This window comes from Protobothrops mucrosquamatus, unplaced genomic scaffold, assembly GCF_001527695.2.
Source record: "Protobothrops mucrosquamatus isolate PMUCROS unplaced genomic scaffold, P.Mucros_1.0 scaffold2583, whole genome shotgun sequence".
In the NCBI taxonomy this organism is placed as follows: Eukaryota; Metazoa; Chordata; class Lepidosauria; order Squamata; family Viperidae; genus Protobothrops; species Protobothrops mucrosquamatus.
In genome coordinates this window covers 41,017-59,021 of record NW_015388639.1, presented here as the reverse complement: position 1 = coordinate 59,021, position 18,005 = coordinate 41,017, and the positions used below count along the sequence as shown (strand labels likewise).

Below are 18,005 nucleotides of genomic sequence, written 5' to 3'. Positions count from 1 at the left end.
TCCACTGGGCCAGTCAGAACCATCTGGAACAGGAGAGAACTGACACGTACCATTGGGACCTGAAGGGCTGTCCAACTTACAAAGCTTGGGAGTTTCCCCTACTTCTGTAGGAACTGGGATCTCCTGCCTTTGAGTAGGACTGTAGGCTGACTTGTAGCCATGGTTGTAAAAGATTCTTAAAAACTCTATAATTCAAAGCAATACTAGAAACTAATTATATTAATCTTTCCCACATGCCCATGGCTTTAAAAAGTAGAGATATATTTAAGGATCTCTCCTTGTCCAATAGAAGATCAACACAAATTTCAAGGGTTCAGCAAAGTGGTTATATATGTTGATTCCATACCCATATATAAGCCCTTACTGTATAGAGCAGAGGTCCCCAATCTTTTGGGCACCAGAGACCGGTTCCATGGAGAGAGATTTTTCCGCAGACCAGAAAATGTGTGGTTTTGTGTCCTGTTTGCATTCCACAGATGGGGCTTTGCTTGTTTGTACGGACCAATTGCTGGCATGCCATGGACCGGTACTGGTCCACGGACCAGGGGTTGGGGACCCCTGTTATAGAGTATTAGTTCAGCACTTCATTTTTTTTGTTCAGTGTGCCTTATCAGTTTTAAAAAAACTAAATTTACTGTGAATCACAAAATGACTAAATTTACATGTGAGTGATCCCAAACATTCAAAGAGTGGGAACCAATCGTCAGGCTACCACAAGCCCGACAGTTACGTAAATCAGCTTCTAAGCTTACACTAAGAAACTGGCCCAAGAATTAACAATTAGAGCTTCACAAAAGGCATAACATTTATGGTGTTATTTTCTTTTTTATGTGCTCCACTTGTCTTTTTGTGGGGGGACATAGAGAAAAAAACTTGACTTCTAAAACAGCTATTAAAAAATAAATAAAACCTCTCCTAAGGAGTTTTTGAGGATTGGGTGGGAGGGGAGAAGGGAAGGTGGGGGTGGGTGGGGAAGAACCAGCCAACCAACTATTCTCCTTGGAAAAGAAAAAGAATCAGCATCTTCTGGAAATTTGTAGAAACCTACCTGTAGGCATCATCTGAAGACATGCCCATGGTCTTCATGATGTATGCAATGGCAATGGTGGCCGATCGGGAAATGCCTGCCAAGCAGTGCACAATCACCTGGCAGCTAGAAACCTTGGCCTTATCTGCAGCACAAGAAAGCAGAGGTCACTTCAAGCAAAGACATCTTAAAGACTACCAAGACTCATTTCAAATCATTTCAGATTCGGTGAAGTAAAAGCTTATCTTACCAAATCTGAAATCTTAAATGTGTCATAAACTTCCTTGTTGTCTTTGTTGCTGCAGACTAACCTTGCTCTCCCTTGGAGACCAGAAGGAAAAAGCAATAAATCGTATGAACAAGATATTTATCTCTGCACAGGTGGATGCTTTAAGCCAAAACTTGCTTTAACTAAAGTGAAACCTTGTTTTGATTGATTAACTGGGAGGTGGGGGGGGATGTTCACTCTGGTAAGCTGAACACCATGGCATCATAGGGCCATATATTTCATCATTTGTTTATTGACATCCTTATGCAAATCACATCATTTGTATAGTAATGTCATTATGTAAATTATGGACTGTTGCAAATTAAGGTTTAGGTTTCACTGTGCTTGTCATGCTGGTTACCCAGCTCTTGCGTTTAGCTTGCAGCAAGGAGAGGGAATCTGAGGATCTCAGATTACAGCTCTAATTAGCCCAGCAATCTGAAATTAAAAAAAAAATGTAATCCAGTTGTATGTTCCATATATAATATGGGAATCAGAGAACTTGCATAGTGCAAATTTAAAATAGTTTAAAGGAACCAAACAGGCAAATATGTCCATTCATCCCTTATGAGGGGGTGATTTGATTCTTACAGCCTGGATTATGGCTGTCTATTTGACAATCATTTGCAACAAATTGTGTTGCTTTGACATGATAAAAATTATGGAACACATAAATACAGCCTGGATTAAAAATCTGGGCACAGAATTCATTTATTTAAGCATAGCATCAATTAAACAAGTTAGCAAATATCTGCATTGTTTGCAAATGTTTGTTTCATTCATTCATTCATTCATTCATTCATTCATTCATTCATTCATTCATTCATTCATCCTGTAGATATTTTGGATATCAACATTCCTAAATCCTAAAGGTCATTCTGGCTCTGAACTATGGGAGTTGATTCAATACTCCGGAAGGTACCAGGATGATCAAGAGTGCTTTCACAGACAATCTGGAGCACTGCTTACATTCTATGTCTTAAGAAATAAATTATTTCTTCTACATATGCAGTTGTTTAACAAATAATATTTGAATAAGCCTGGCTGTTCTGAAGTTTAAAAAGCATATTCATCAAAGGAAGGGGCAGTATTGTCTCAAGTAGTACTAATTGTTCCTCTGTGATATCCAAATTTACATCAGCCATATTATCTGGCCATCAGCACCAGGAACTTGTTTTGTGCAAGGGAGAAGGTCCATCTTCCAAGGGCAGGTTGGTATTTTGCACACCGTAGATCTTTAAAATATGGGATCAATGGAACGGGAGAAGGGAAACTGAGAAAATTGGTCATCATTTGCCACAACAGCAGAGAAACTGAAAAGGTATGAATTTTTTTTTTTCAAGAGCTCTTTACCAATAAGCCTGGTCTTACCAATGAACTCAATCGATTTATCCAGCCAAGGAAGCAGTTTCTCACAGTAATTGTCATTGACTGGAATGCGCATGAAGTGACTGTCACAGATGAAATCTGGTTTGGGACATGAATTGCTGGCGTTGAGAACATAGCTGATCCCATTCTGGGTCATCAGGTCCTGAAGAAAAAAAGAGCTAAGTTCTTACATTTGTCATTGAGTGCAGAATCCTCTCCCCTAATCTTCCAGAGGTTCCGATTATGCTCTAGTTTTAAGAGGCAGTGGAAATCCAGAAGATATTGAACTACAGTTCTCAATGCCACAGTCAGTATGGCGAAAGAGAAGGAGGCAAGGAATTCCACATCGACAATGTTGAGAAGGTTACAGATTTTCCACTCCTAGTACATTGTCCTTCTTTCTCTCTTGTACTGTATCTCCTACTAGACTGTCTACCATCAGGTTTTGTAGCCATAGAGGGCTTCTATGTATTTTAGCCACCAGTTTAAAATTGTTGAGCAGCTTCTTGTCATAACAAAGAGCTGCACCTTCACCAACAATGTCAAGGGCAACACAATACTCCTCTTGTTGAATTATCATTTTTTTTCTCCACAGTCCCTGTGCAATAAACCCCAACCTCAAATTCTAGGAGCCAGCCAAACTCCCAAGCTGACATTCTTAGCATTTTTTCATTCTTGTGTCTTTCTACTCCCTGTATAAAATGTTATTTTCTTTCTTTCTGCACCTCTAATTTAGATGCTTCCTCCCACCTCCCTGTGAGCAAATACGCTACTGGCTCCCTCCTGCCTGGGATACATGCCCACTGATATTGTAATAATGACTTCTTTCTTAGTCTCTCTTCCCTGCAGCCCTATCATAGCCAAAGCATTCTGGCACCTTTTGAAAGGACAGTGCTGCTCCCTCCCTCTCTTCCATTCCCAATGCCCATCTTTATGCATTTGGGGGCCCTCTCAAAGGATTTTTTCTTGCAGATGTAGGCTGCGCTGCCTACACTCTCTGGCACCTCAACTTACCATCAGTCACAGCTGAATGCCAAGGCTAGTACCTCATCCTCTGGCTGGACATGGAAAAGCTGAGGTCAGTGTTGTTCTTTAGCCTGGCTGGCACTGTACTCTGGCAATACAAAACTGGCTCCCCTCACATAACATTTCTTAGGGACAGCCTCACCATCCTGATATTCCCACTGCTAATGCCTTTAATGCTTCAAGGGAAGCCTATGAAGTCTCTCTCTCTGCACCCTTCAGAGGTCCAGAGAGAGAGAGAGAGAGAGAGACACTGTTGTTCAACTGGGTGATGTATGATTGCCCACAGGGAGCAAATGACTCTTGGTGCTTTTACAGAAGAAGATACAGATTCTACAAGACAAGCCCAGCTCCCTCAATGCCACAGAGTACCTTATTTAAGACATCTTTCTGGGAACCTAGATAGAGGTGAGGCAAGATGCGTGTTGGGCCAACGTTGGCCACTGGCAAGCATGGCTGCGAGATACTCATTGGCAGGATGGCAGTTGGTTTTCCTTCACAGAGTCCTGGGAAACAAGACGAAAAGGTGGCGAAGCCCCCTGAAGGAAAGAAAGGAAGGAAATAGGAATTAGGAGCAATATTTTCTTTTTCATTAACTGCATTTTACTTGTAATATTCTACACTCATTCTAATCGCCTATCACTTCAGTACTGAACTAAACTTTCTATCTGTGGAACTATTTGGCGAGAAAACATTTCAGTACAGCCCAGGGGTAGTCAACCTTGGCTCTTTTATGACTTGTGGACTTCAACTCCCAGAATTCTGGGAGTTGAAGTCCACGAGTCATAAAAGAGCCAAGGTTGACTACCCCTGGTACAGCCCTTAGCTTTCATAAAAACATGAGACATGCATATAAAAGCAAATAACTGATTTTGCTAGTCAGGAAGCAAGTATGGCTCTTGGGGATATTGCTATGGTTGTCCTGGTGTTAGGCTTGTCAATGTGTTGCATTCCCACACTCTTCAACTTTCCTTTTTACTTGCCTACCACATTGTCTCTTTGTTTAGCCACTGCAATCTGTTCCAGAGATGTTGTCATTAAATGAAATGGTCACTACATGAACACATAACTCGGAGACAGACGAGAAGATTGCTGGTTGCTACAAAGATTGCTGGTTGCTGCCAGCTCATTCAGATAAAATTCAGGGTTACTCTGACTCCAGTGTTTCTGATTGTCAGGTGTAGAAATGTGGTTATAAGCGCGCACGTTGGTTGGAGCATGAATTTATTGTACTACTATTTATTACCATTGTATTTGCAAATGATGGCTAACTAAGGTGGTTGCTAAATGGGGAGTAGCTGTTTCAGGATCAGTATTTCATTAGTGTCCATTGTCATCTCTCTTAAAAGTTTCCTGATCTGCTATTTGCTAAAACCAATCAATGTGGGTAATATTCTTTTACTTTCTTACTACTCTATTTCATGAAACAGAATTTCATACACATACCTCATATCTTAGTATTATCAAACTATCACTCAGTTAAGAAACATAGTTAAACAAATATTAATGTAAAAAAGAGAAAGAGAATGAGCAAAGAAAGTATGGTTAGAAGGATGAATTAAATTGTTAGCTTCAGTTTCTCATCCCTCCTTAGTTCATTTGATCCGTTTTCCACATCATTTTGAAATTGTTAAAAACACGCATACAAATGTTACTAGAAAAATCCAATTCCCTTACATTATTTTTTATTTCCTCCATACTTATTTTGTGTGTGTTTTTTTTAATTCAGATATGTACACCACAAATTTGTGGAGAACTGTGACTATTAGAAGATAATTATATTCTACTTCGCACATTTATTTAGTAAATAGCAATAGCACTTAGACTTATATACTGCTCCATAGTGCTTTACAGCCATCTCTAAGTGGGTTTACAGAGTCAGCATATTGTCCCTAACAAACTGGGTCCTCATTTTACCAACCTTGGAAGGATGGAAGGCCAAGTCAACTTTGACCCGGTGAGGATTGAACTCCTGGCAGCAAGCAGAATCAATCTGAATACTGCATTCTAACCACTGTGCCACTATTGCTCATGCACTTTTTTTAAAAAATCAAAACTCAAATGGATACAATTCTTTCTTCTTTTTTTTAAGCCAGATTGTTAAAAATCAACAAAACAAACTGGAAAAATGAACCTCGAACCTACATTCCATAGTTCTAAAAACAACTTTAATAAATTTAAAGCCAGTAAGAATCAATCAAATTCTCTCAAAAGAATGAGTAAGTATTTTCTAGAATTCTTCAGACTTATAGCATATTGTTCAAATAGGAATTCTGGATCCTTGGAGAAATATACTATTTTTTGTGGATAAATACTTGAAAAGAATTATATAAACCAACAAGGGAAAAAACTTAGACTTTGATAAATAACTGTATTTCCTAAAGCAAGAGATGAGGGATACTTACAACAATGTTTCTGTCAAGACAAAGCATCAATTTGCATATATTGCATGCTCCAATAAAAATCCACATTTTAAACCTAAGATTAATGAGTTAGCTCATTTATCGTATGCATTAATCACTTCATTCTTTCAGTGCTTACTGTAATGACAATGGCTGGATTTTCCATTCACTGTTGCTTTTCCTTTTTCCAAAAGCCAATTTCAAGATTGTCTGTTTATCACCCATTAATTCCAACTGTTTACAGGATCTATGCTACCTAATAAAAATCCCAAGTCTCTCTAGAGCAGTGGTTCTCAACCTTTTTAATGCCGCGACCCCCAACCGGTCGTAAGTCGAGGACTAAACCGGTCGTAAGTTGAGGACTAAACCGGTCGTAAGTCGAGGACTACCCAACCGGTCGTAAGTCGAGGACTTTCCCTGCCCGGGAGCGTCGCGCATGCGTGGTTCCGCCCCCTGCGCCGGCCGAGGCGTAGCTGGCAAGCGGCAGAGACAGAGCAGGCCGACCACCAGCTGGCCCAGCTCAAGGGAGGTAAGGCACCCGCCGGAAAAGGGGAAAAAATGGCAGACAGCCTTGCTTGGTGACCCCCGTGAAATGGTTGATCGACCCCAAATGGGGTCCCGACCCATAGGTTGAGAACCGCTGCTCTAGAGAGCACCATGTTATTTTTTGACATTACTCTTTCGATGTTTTACAGATCACTATTCCCAATGCATGAGCAAGCAGCATAGATTTGTTCCAGCTTGCACATTTTTAACTGATTACAAAACAACTGAATATCTTAGTGATGGGAAGTAGCAGATAGACAGACAGTGTAAAATAATAAAATAAAATAATAAAATAAAATAAAATAATAAATAAAATAAAATAATAAAATAATAAAATGAAATAAAGGAATCTGCAGGGGGGAGGTGGGCCGTAAGCTTGTGTGCATGTGTGTAATTCTAGGAAGGCAGGAAATAAACTACCCGGACTGGAATTTGGTCAGGGCTTAGAGGGATAATTTTACTCTTCATTTATAAATAGTCCTCTTGAGAATCTTTAGCAGTCACATGTGAGTGAGATTTGTCATCTGAGAAACGGCAGACTGAGCAGTTGCCAGTGTTGTTATATCCTGGTTTAAGAGGGTCTAAGTCAAGAGAGTAGCTTTGAGCAATGATTTTAAAAATGTTCACCGTCAGAAACCATTCCTGTGTTGATTTTTTAATCAAGGAAAGCCTGCTGTATTGCAGAAAATTGATGGCCATTTTTCCATGTGTGTTATAGCATCACTTCAGATTAGACATGCTGAACTAACCGCTATCTGCTAAGAGATGAAAATATAATATTAAGTTTTCAAGTATGGATCAATTCCCGCATACACACAAAGGTCTGCGCCCGTTATACCAATCCAGGATTTTAAAAATATAAAGAAAAATGGTCCTGCAAGGTGTTCCTGAGTTGAAGATGTGTCCCAGGTCTGAAAAGGTAGAAAGTTATGGATCTAAACCACATCCAAGACTTTCCCATCTTTGCACACTTCTAAAAGAGTTTTTCAGTTTGTTTCAGGTAAGCACGATATTTTCTAATTGAGGAACATCTAATAACAGACTTATCCCTGAAGAACCATTTGAAGGTTACGGAATGAACCAATCACTCCCAGGATCTTTCCAAAGCCCTGATCCCATAATTTTAGATCTTGTTCCTTTGTCCATCATCAATCATCTCTGGTTGATTCACTGCCAGTACAGAAGCTGGGTTTGTATAGTTGACAGAGACCCATGTCAGTTTGGCAGTGTTTCAGCATCTTCCTCCCTTTACTCGCTCTCTCCAGCTCCTACTCAAGTACATAAAAAGATCTTTTCTCATTCAAGCTCTGGCAACTAGCCAATTAAGCAGCCCCTTGTATAGGTTAATTAGAAAAATGAGTCTATACGCTGAGTGGGTGGTCAAGGTATTTATACAGAGAGGGCAGGATTTCATTTCTGATGAGATCCTTTGAGCAAAACGTAATATCTGATTCATGTTTCTCCATTTTTTTTCTCTCCCTTTTTTTTAAACTGCTCACCCGCTCCTTAGCTACATTTCCTAGAACTCTTCGCTGTGGGAGCCTAGCTTTCATTAACTCCTAATTCGGATCTAACAGTGTTTGTTTTTCCAGCAGTTAAGTATCAGACTGAAAGCAAGCAAAAAGTCCACTATTAACTGACAGATATTTCCTCTATGACCAGATAATTATTAAAAATATTGAAATTTGAGTTTTCAGGATCTCTTTGTCAATTTGAGATGCAGAGAGTTCATGCTTTTCGCAGCACTACCTCTCCCATGACATCACTACCTCAACCAGGATATTAAATCAGAATGAATGAAATGAGATTAGTGCAGGTGTCCATGAGCTATGGTTACTTCTATTTATTGCCCCTCTGCCTTTTGCATTCCGTTTCACCAGAGGAGTACACTCAGACGCATGTATTTCTGCCCTTTTACTTGCACCACGTGTAAGATGACAGACTAGCGGTCAAAACGGAAGCATTCTAGATGCATTTCTAAAAGAAGCCATATTGTACCTAGTACAATACAACTGTTCTACCTGTTACAACATAAACAACTTAGTCTGTTGAAGAGAACGAAAGCATCTATTCTAACTGATTTATTCCTCAAGGCCAGGGCTAAGCAGTAATGATGTCAGCTCTGTGGATTTAGAGAAAGATTTGACCTAATGCTGCAAGAAGGAGACGGTTTTCAGCAGCAAAAATGATTCAAAGCATGCTATGCAGAACCCTCCCTCTTTCTGCTGATCAACCTCCTTCCCCCCCAAAAAAAATCATTCCAAATATTCAGAACTCAAGAATGATCAATCTTCATCATGTCCACCAGGAAAAAAAACCCTAGGATTTTATATATGGTGACGGCAGAAAGATTCCTCTATACACAAAAGTGGAAGGATGCCTCGATTCCTACCATGGACGAAGAGTTACAAAAGCTGATGGAATTAGCAGAGATGGCCAAATGGACTGTGCTGATCAAAGAAAAGAACATAAGTACTTTTGTTTCTATTTGGAAACCGCTTCTGGACTTTGTGTTCAGGTGGGAAAAAATGATATTATGATTTTGGGTTTTACTGATTAGAAATGGCTAGTGCATACTACTATAGAAATGTAAACAGTTGAGATTTGATTTTAATGTCTGATTTTACTGCAACAGAGAGAGTTGGAAGTCAATGCCTTTGGTTTCTTCCCCTCCCTTTCTTCAGGGTGTTGGACTAGATGACCTTCAAGGTCCCTTCCAATTATTATTATTATTATTATTATTATTATTATTATTATTATTATTATTATTATTATTATTATTATTATTATTATCATCCTCATCATCATCCTCATCATCCTCATCATCATCATCATCATCATCATCCTCATCATCATCATCATCATCATCCTCATCATCATCATCATCATCATTATCATCATCATCATCGCACAGTCAGCCAGATGTTCAGACTGGATTTGGCATTTTTGTCTACCTATCGAGTCCTTACCAAGGACCTGGGATAGGCAGACGTGGATGTTTGATGGTATTACAGATATCGTCGCAGGATGGAAACAGTTCCTAGTAAGGCCGCCTTTTGCAATTGACTAATGGCGAATTTGTCAATGCCAATGGTGTATTATTATTATTAGTATTAATATAGAAAATGGTCATTCATTTATTTGTCTAGCATGCTCATTTTCATCATAAGAACTGGGTCGCTGCTTGGATCATACATATAGTTCTCATTTAGTGACTGCCTCATTTATCAACCATTCACAGTTATGGTAAAATATTAAACAGAGGGAACTGAAAAGAGCAAAGAAAAAAAATAAAGAGTAGAAATTCTGCAATTAGCCTTTAAGATTCCCAGTTGCTAATTTTTTATTTACTTGCTTTTTTAAAATTGAAGAACCCAATATAATTTCATTGAAAATCCATGAGGAAATACAAGCAAAACACTGAGCCTCTCTGAAGGTGGGGTGGCTTTTGCTCACAATAAAGGCTAGCTGCCTTTCTACTTTGAAATCAAGGGAGGAGAATATAACAAGCAGTTCCTTTTACCATTATGACTCTTTGGCAGGATATCTGGTTTGGGAATGGCATTCTCTTGGCATGAATGGAACTGAGAGAGGGAACGAATCCCTAAGTGGAACAGTGTGGGTAGAAGCAGCTCTTAGGTTTCTTGTAGTTCCTCCCTCTGGTAGGAAATTTGTCTGAAATCTGGCAAGATACTATTTGCTTATCCTGTCCAGAATCCCAAATCAAAGCTGCTGCATTCTTTGACACCTTAGATAAGATTCCCAGTCAACCACTAACCTGTATTTGCACTGTGGCAAGTTGAAAATAAACAGAATGGATGTAAGTAGATATGGGATACAGCATTAAGAGAAATCTTGATTGTCTACCTAGGTTCCATTTATTAAAAAGCACCTGGATATTAGCAAAGGTGGGACACATCACGGCAACTGAACTTCCTTTTTTGTTGTTCGAAACCTTTTATCGAATTATCAACTTTAGAAGTTGGAGAACTCTTAGAGTATTCTATTTAATATATTTTTTTTTAAAAAAAATTTCCTTTTGTCCTCCCTTCTCAAATCTGCTCTGAAGACTTCTCCAACCTGCCATTACAGATTTGGGGCAGGAGAGGTTAGGAAGCATTTGTTTTATTGGTGGATGCCATTTCATCAGCGGAGTGACATAACTGCACACACCCAAGAGCAACTTCCCTTTTTAAGTACCTTAAAGAATCCTAGGGATAGTGAGGCAGCCTTTCATAGTCTGGTATCCTTTTAGAAGGTGCAACCCTTAATAGCTTCTTAACTCTTAGTTTTGCTTTGACAATGTATATGGTTACACAAAAAGGCTATTTACTGTACTATCAATAGCATTTCGTTTGGTCTGCACTGGAGCAAGAAAATTGCTTGAACTGATCACAGCAACCATAAACAATAATTTTGTACATTATCTCTTAAAACCATAATAGAAAGGCTCATGGCACTATGTTTACTTGTAATTTGCACATGCATAAAATACAATCTAGCCCAGCCAACAAAAACACTAGCAATCTGCCTATTAGCTGAACCACTTGTACTAATTTGATCGTGAGATTTCACGAAGAATGGTAGAAATGTAATCGTGATGTGTTCGTTTTTTGATTCAGTTAATGTTATGTCATGTAGGTCGTAACTCCATAAGTCGTAAGGAACAAAGGTAGTTGTATTTCTTATCTTTGTCTCTCTTTCGGAACGGATGTTCTCTGTTAAAACTTGGTCTTTGGAACATTTTACTCCTCCTTGTGGGAGACATGCTTTCCTACAAGAGCTATATCTTTCTTGGGTGAATATAGAGTACAAATGACCATGATGAGCATGAGATATGGGGCTTATTTAACATTGGAAAACCTACAAGGAATGTTGCTCTCAAAGTAGATAAGAGGAAATAATAGGGAATTTGTATGTTAGTTGTGTGTGTTACTGTGTTAGATGTAGACAACACTAGATAGAGACTGAATGTACCACCCACTTGGTGCCTTTGCAGTCACAGTCTTATAACAATCCTTTTCTGAGCCTTTCATTTACTGCGTGTAACCTCAAGCCATTGAATTTAATTAAGTCAGGAATAAACTTTCTTTCCTTGCATTTACCAAAATAAGCCTGAAAGTAGGAGAGCATGGTGTGTCTGCAAGGCACATTAACAACCGAGGCAAAGAATGTGGGCTTTTACATTTTTACACATATGACAATTGCTAAGCCAATGTTTGTGATGCAAAATATTCAATCTATTTTAAAAAGAGCAAACCCAAAAATAAAGGATTTGCAGTATCAGATCTTGGAGTCAAGGCAATTTAGCTGGGGAGGCAAAATCCATCACAGGCATACAAGTCAGCTTATGTTGTGAAAAGAGAATATTGAAATGGAATGGAATAGAATAGAATAGAATAGAATAGAATAGAATAGAATAGAATAGAGAATTCTTTATTGGCCGTGTGATTGGACACACAAGGACTTTGTCTCTAGTTCATAAGCTCTCACTGTACATACTACAAGCAACATGTACCTGCCATATGTTTTGGATTTGTATAGGTAGTCCTCGACTTATAACTGCAATTGGGATCACACTTTTCCTATAGCTACATTTTCTACTTTTGTCCTAAGATACCCACCTAAGATAGATTTTTTTCTAAATATATATCTTGCTTTCTGAACCTCATCCAACCCTGGTTTTATTCCTTTTTGTGTTTTCTATATTGGGCATATTAATGTTCAAGCATTGAACATTTTACACAGATCAATCAATTCAGGAACATTCAATGTGAAAAAAAAAACCACATTCCCTCAGAGATAGTGTGTTAGGGGTTGCATGGCTGCTGAGGATAAAAAGCTTTAGGTGGGCCTCAGTTAAAAATAGGAGGATCTTCTCTCTGATGCGTTTTCTTTTTCTTTCTGATACACCAGATGAAGCTTCAAGGTTAAAAAGAAATCTGAACTGATGAGAAATCTAAAGTGATCTCTTCTCACAGGGCCTTGAAATTAGGTTAAAGCCAAAGGAAATTAGCAGGTAAACAAGCTGAGAAGCGAAACATCTTCTAGGAAAAATAAAGTCGTTGCCTTTTGAAAAAGCACCTTTGGGGCTGACTTCTTTGGTTTACAAGATTTTTTTCATGCATTTCTTGCAACAAAAACAAACAAACAGTGTTGGTTTCATGTAACAAACTGTGTGTGCTTCACAGAACTTTATGAAGCCTCACAGAAACGTCGTACCGCTGTAACGAAGAGCAGAACATTCACTTCTACCTCTCCCCTATCCTGCTGCAATGTGCTGATTTTGGTATTTTGAGCCCGGTTCTCCAGGTCAATGTAACATTTTTCAAAACAGCAAAATGGGCAAGGCTCACCAAAATTTGGAATCAGGATTAAGCAGTGGTTTCAGGTTTTTCTTAACAACCCTTCATTAGACATATTTCTGAATGTAACGTAATGAATGTAACAAAAAATGTGAGTTAATGTAAAAAGGTCCACAGTGAAAAAGAACAAAGGAGCAAATGAAAGCCAGCTGGGCCAGTCACTGTCTTTCAGCCCAACCCACCTCACAGGGTTGCTGTGGGGAAAATAGGAGGAGGAAAGAGCATTTGGCATGTTCTCCACCTTGAGTTACTTATAAAGTAAAAATCAAACAAACAAACAAACAAGGGCCAAATGCCAATTCTTATTTATGAAGTAAAAATCATCACATTTGAACTTGCAACCTACCAGATCAAACAACTCTTCTGGTGCCTATATACATGACAGGTTCGATTTAGCCCAAAGGTATTTTGGGATGGGGGCTGGTTTATTCTATATATATATTCAAGGCCTTTGAGCAAGATGACTACCCAAATTGATCCTTGTTGGGACAATTAATATCTACCTCCCGAATAGTAAATATATGGTTATGCTGTTTGGCTAGTAGTGAAAATATGAACTTGAGAATGAACACAGTGCAAAATTTAGGTAATTGAACAACATAAAACAGGAATATATGATCATTCAATATTTCCCAGCTGAACCTGGTAATACATTGCTGATACATTCTGTATCCTCATCTCTAGCAACAGGTAAATACCAACATGATCGCCAACATCCGATAACGGATATGGCACAAGAAGAAGAAGAAGAATTGACCTGTTGGTAAATAGTTATTGGTAAACCCAAATCATTAAAATAACATGAGTAAGACTCAAATTAATATAACAAAAAAGAGCTTTGCAAAGCATGTTAATATAATAAAGCACGTATCTAGGCAGCACCTTTCTTTTGTAAGGTTTACCTGGTGACTTGGAAAGATACACACAGAGACAACTAGAAACAGTTTTCAAAGCAGCCATGTGAACTTTGCAAAGGAAGTGGCTGCTTTAACATTTCAAAGAAAGCCTCTTTCTAAGCATAACTCTTAACTATTTCCTTCCAAGCATGTTTTTACACGGAAAATCAGTCTATGGGAATGTGCTAGACATATTCGATTATGATAACAGTTTTAAATCATCTACAAATTTTTTTTTTTTTAAAAAAAAATGAGACACAAAATGTTTCAGAAATCAAATTTCATTTGAAAAACCTTTTTTTAAATACGTTAATTTATATCAACGTTTTTCTTGTCAGGAAAATTCCATTGATTAGCTACCAAATTGTTCAGGGTTGTTTTATATATACATAAAGCCATGAGTTAGCTTAGCATCAGTACATTTATTTGCAATCTGCATTGTGGCATGAACCAATTGCACATCAGTTCTGAATTAATTGAAAACCAAACCATACAAACCTTGTTCAATTACGGGTGTGATCTCTATGTCAGCACTTGATCAAGCACTGAGGGAAGCCTGCAATTCACAGTCTACCACATTTGGAGAACAATATCTTTCCCACCCTTCCTTCTGTTTCGTGCTGTATCAAATCAAGAGAACCTATGCAACTTAGATTCTTTTTTAATATGGATGCATTTTACACTGCTTTTCTTTAACTGAAAAGTCACCGCATTTCCCTCTATATTCTGCAAGCAGTCAGCCGCCCATCAAGTATCAGTGGACATTTTTTTTAAAAAGGCACTTCACTTGCCAGAAGTAGCAACAATTTACTCTGATTTAGATAGCTCACAATAATTCAAGCTTAATATTCATCTTGGAGACTAAAACATTAGCTCAAGTAGTATCAAATCCTTTGCTTCATTGCAGATTGTGACTTAATACAGCACTTGTCTTTGTTCTCTAAAGATGCAAGATCCCCATGGATGCCAAATCCACTTTCTAGGCAAGCTTGGATGATAAAATAGACATCAACCAGCCACCAGATGTCGCCATGAGTGAGTTGAGCAGCCATATAAATTCTGTTAATAAAGGAGGGGGGGAATAGATGTACTAAAATATACCTAAGATTTCAGGCCAACCCAGATCCCAGCTGGAAAGCTGTAGCGAACCTCTGTGATAACATGCAGTTTTCTCAGCAGCATCTGCAGCTTTTCAAAAAGACACATGAATGGAACTGTTGCAACCCCATTCAGCTAAATTTTAAGATCAGTTTATCTCCATCTTTCCACAACTTTCTCCCAGTTTTGTTAGTGCCATTAATAATTTCTTTTATGCACCGGAAAGCAATGTTTATTGTTGGTTCCTAGGTAACAGTTCCAATGAATAATCCCTAATCTCTTTGATCAGTAATCGGGATCAAAGTACGCAGACATGTTCTAAAGCATTCAGTGCTGAAGGCACGAGAAGGAAAGTTTTCCTTCCTTCCTATGAAGGACTCCATTGCCTCAAGGGAATCTCTCTTATGGGGGATATGCCAACACTGATCACGTCTTACAAATACTGCTTGTTTGCTTTTTAAAAAAATTACCTTTCCTTACTGTGTTGCTATTTTTATTCTGAACAAAGTGTGTGTGTGTGTGTGTGTGTTTGAGAGAGAGAAAGAGAGGGAGGGGAGAGGGAGATGAAATGAAGGACAAGAAATAAAATGACCCAGAAACCATAAATTGTCCCCTCTTGGTTTAAACTTATAAACTCTCCTACGATATTTAGTGTTGTATGTGTGGAAAGACCTGTTTCCGCCACCCTCACCCAGGTGCATGATTTTTGAAGGGTGGAAACAATCCACTTCAATGAAGAACATAGTATTTATTTCAGATGAAGTATAGAACAAAGGCATGAATTATTTCATACATGCAGTGTTAGCATACCCATCCTCTGCACTAATGAAATAAGTATAAGCGTAATGAAATACCGGTAAGTGTAGAGGTTAAATTAAAAGACTTTGGTCTTGCAAGGAATCCTATACGCTGTATGGGTGCTTGTGGGTGGGTAGCTGTATACTAAGGTGGACCACAGATTATATTCCAGGTTATTTAGCATGTAAAATTATTTATTTAGCATGTCTTGTTGTTCCTATAATTGAATCGAGGGTTTTTTTTTTAGGCAAGCACTTTTGTTAAGGATACAAAGGTGACATATTTGAATTATATATTCAATGTGTAGAAGGTACCGTAGTTTTAAAAAACCCTCAACTCCTCAAATGTCAAAAACAGAAAGGAGAGGGGAGAGGCACTCCCCCCTTCCCCTCTTCAATTTTATAAGAATGAAGATCAGGAAGAGACTACACGGGGGAGGCTGGACTTCCTGTTGTAAATCTCTGAGAAAACCCCAGTCTCTGACCTCATATTGCCTCCAGCATCTCTGTCTTAATTAGAAGATTGGGTGAGGGGGGGGGTGAGAGAGAAAGAGAAGCTGCCACTTGCTTAAAAGAAGCTTCTGTATGTTTTCTTATAAGCATGGCCAACAATGAACTCAGCCTTTGAAAATCTTGCAGGGTGCCTCACAAGAGAGCTTCCTTTTTGCTAAAGAGTCTGCTGCTTGCCACTCAGTCTCCTGAGTGTGAGACAACAGCCCAGATTGGTTCTNTGCTCGGGCAGGGTCGCCTAGGAAACGGGCCAGGGGCGCGCCGACCGAGCCTCCCTATGGCCGCGGTTGTGAGCCAGGCAGGGGCAGAGAGCTGCGAGTGCGAGCGCGCCCCCCCAGATGTTGCGCCCGGTGCGGCCGGCCCGGAAAAAGGTGCCGGAACGCGGTTCCGCCGCGTTCCGGCTGAAAAAAAGCCCTGGGCTTATTTAACATTGGAAAACCTACAAGGAATGTTGCTCTCAAAGTAGATAAGAGGAAATAACAAGGAATTTGTATGTTAGTTGTGTGTGTTACTGTGTTAGATGTAGACAACACTAGATAGAGACTGAATGTACCACCCACTTGGTGCCTTTGCAGTCACAGTCTTATAACAATCCTTTTCTGAGCCTTTCATTTACTGCTTGTAACCTCAAGCCATTGAATTTAATTAAGTCAGGAATAAACTTTCTTTCCTTGCATTTACCAAAATAAGCCTGAAAGTAGGAGAGCATGGTGTGTCTGCAAGGCACATTAACAACCGAGGCAAAGAATGTGGGCTTTTACATTTTTACACATATGACAATTGCTAAGCCAATGTTTGTGATGCAAAATATTCAATCTATTTTAAAAAGAGCAAACCCAAAAATAAAGGATTTGCAGTATCAGATCTTGGAGTCAAGGCAATTTAGCTGGGGAGGCAAAATCCATCACAGGCATACAAGTCAGCTTATGTTGTGAAAAGAGAATATTGAAATGGAATGGAATGGAATGGAATGGAATAGAATAGAATAGAATAGAATAGAATAGAATAGAATAGAATAGAATAGAATAGAATAGAATAGAATAGAATAGAATAGAGAATTCTTTATTGGCCGTGTGATTGGACACACAAGGACTTTGTCTCTAGTTCATAAGCTCTCACTGTACATACTACAAACAACATGTACCTGCCATATGTTTTGGATTTGTATAGGTAGTCCTCGACTTATAACTGCAATTGGGATCACACTTTTCCTATAGTTAAATTTTCTACTTTTGTCCTAAGATACCCACCTAAGATAGATTTTTTTCTAAATATATATCTTGCTTTCTGAACCTCATCCAACCCTGGTTTTATTCCTCCTTGTGTTTTCTATATTGGGCATATTAATGTTCAAGCATTGAACATTTTACACAGATCAATCAATTCAGGAACATTCAATGTGAAAAAAAACAACCACATTCCCTCAAAGATAGTGTGTTAGGGGTTGCATGGCTGCTGAGGATAAAAAGCTTTAGGTGGGCCTCAGTTAAAAATAGGAGGATCTTTTCTCTGATGCGTTTTCTTTTTCTTTCTGATACACCAGCTCAGTGGTTCTCAACCTGTGGGTCGGGACCCCATTTGGGGTCGATTGGCCATTTCACGGGGGTCGCCAAGCAAGGCTGTCCGCCATTTTTTTTGTCCATTTTTTTGTCCGCCATTTTTTCCCCCTTTTCCGGTGGGTGCCTTACCTCCCTTGGGCTGGGCC

At 38.9% G+C, this 18,005-nt stretch overlaps 1 pseudogene; it reads right to left on the bottom strand.

The window, feature by feature from the left end:
• Positions 1 to 18,005, bottom strand: part of LOC107295948 — a 60,306-nt pseudogene that overhangs the window by 1,848 nt on the left and 40,453 nt on the right.